We start from the raw sequence: 1,805 nt of genomic DNA, 5'->3' as shown, positions 1-1,805 counted from the left end.
AATCTGTCACATCGGTCGTTAGCGTTCTCTCGCCCTTGATTCTTCTCTCCTATCGTCCCGGAGATCATGGCGACTAAACCGTCTTCAGCTCGTCAAAGGGGTCCACAATCGGATACGCAAATAGTACCAGCCGAGACTACTCTTCGGCACGCTCCCAACTCGAAATACATCTTAGTCACTTGGCTAAGGTCTTCGGCAACATTTAAATATGTAATCAGTCCGCGGCCGGTGCTAACATCGAACGGTCCCTAGCGCAGGTCCTTACCAAAAAAAAACAGAATCATATCCTTTTATTTTTTCATCATCTTTCTTATTTTGATGAAATATACTCTATTCGCGGCACGCACCCTCCGGAGTGATTTTTCGGCACCCTCTGCATATACATAATTTTATTCGTGGAGCGTGACCGGAATAGTGGCCGGAACAAATATCGCTTCATTCGGTTTTCGGCACATCCTGTATATAGGTCGGTTTTGTTGCTTTCCGTCGGTCATCTTTAGGTGTGTGCACAAAATGGGATGTAACACGTGTGCTGGCAGACTATTATTAGTGATGGGGATTCATTGAAAGGCGAACGATGTGCTACGAGTGATTTGAGAGAAGATTTGGTCCAAATCTGTGATAAGGAATGGCGTGCAGTGACTTGACAAAATTATTGAGTAGGAAATCTAAATACGCACGCCACTAGTGTATTAATATACAATTCATAATACATAATACGTATTTAAAAAGAGATAAAGTAACAAAATTAGAAAGAATATAGTTGGCAATATTAGTAACAATAAAAAATACATATATACAAATATATTACATTATTATCGAAATACCTTTTCTCTAATACAGTATCTATAGTATAAAAATAACATTTAAATTTAGCACACGTAAACCCAATACGCTGCACCAGCAACAAAACTGACTAAATATTCTTTCATTTCTAAGATATATAAATCTTAGTTTATTGCAAAACCATTTCTTCATTATTACACACAATACGCAACAATGGTGTTATATTTATTTTATATTGAGGTATAGCTCAAAAACGTAATTATGATTTTTTCATAATAATTTTTGCCTATTTTTATTTTTAATGAAGTTATTAATAGTATGTATATTAAAATGTATTCTATGTGAGAACTTATATATTTTTATATTTAGAGTATTTATGTCTAATATTTTATGAGGCCCTAAAACTATTTTTTATGTATAAACTAAAGCTTTTGTCACAATTAATAGACTAGCTAAATAAATAAAGTAAATTGAACCCAAAAAATACTACAAATACTGTAATTTGGAAAGGTATTTTAAATTATACTATTATATTTCGAACAACGTATTTGACGCACGTTGAATATTTAAAGGAGGGATGGATAAAGGGATTGATAGGCGTGAAGCTTTTTTTATTCAACACACAGCATCACAAATTTATGGTTTATTACAAAAATTAAAAAATATTTTTTTGTAAAATAAATATGTTTTTGGTATTCTTAAAAATTAAATATTTTGTATAACTATTTTTTTTAAACAACGAATTTGCCGGATAAAGACATTAATAGGTTAAAAAATATTTTTTTATTTACAGAAATAAATTAATTCTTTTTAACATAATTAGTAATAAATATATTTTTGGGACTTGAGGGAACGAAAAACTTTTTTTTTTATTTTGTATAATCATTAAGTATTTATAAAATTATTACTTTATACTTTCACACGTGACAATCGACTTTTATAGATTGAAATTTATGTATACAAAAATTTATATATAACACATATCTAGATTAGGTAATAAATATTATAAATGAGCAGAG

At 30.4% G+C, this 1,805-nt stretch overlaps 1 protein-coding gene across 3 annotated transcripts in view; it reads left to right on the top strand.

Moving 5' to 3' along the window:
* Positions 1 to 216: 216 nt before the first annotated feature.
* Positions 217 to 1,805, top strand: part of tn (tripartite motif containing protein thin) — a 79,168-nt gene continuing 77,579 nt past the window's right edge. For 2 of the 3 annotated variants that reach the window (XM_088181551.1, XM_088181549.1), the window contains exon 1: positions 217 to 257. The gene's annotated coding sequence lies outside the window, so the exon portion shown is untranslated. Of the gene's footprint in view, positions 660 to 1,805 lie in introns of all 3 variants that reach the window. The other variant, XM_088181550.1, reaches the window with a different exon arrangement.

Source organism: Plectrocnemia conspersa, unplaced genomic scaffold, assembly GCF_051122295.1.
Source record: "Plectrocnemia conspersa isolate PC_06_02 unplaced genomic scaffold, ASM5112229v1 ptg000002l, whole genome shotgun sequence".
In the NCBI taxonomy this organism is placed as follows: domain Eukaryota; kingdom Metazoa; phylum Arthropoda; class Insecta; order Trichoptera; family Polycentropodidae; genus Plectrocnemia; species Plectrocnemia conspersa.
The sequence above is the reverse complement of the archived record's forward strand: the minus strand, read 5'-3'. Positions and strand labels throughout refer to the sequence as shown.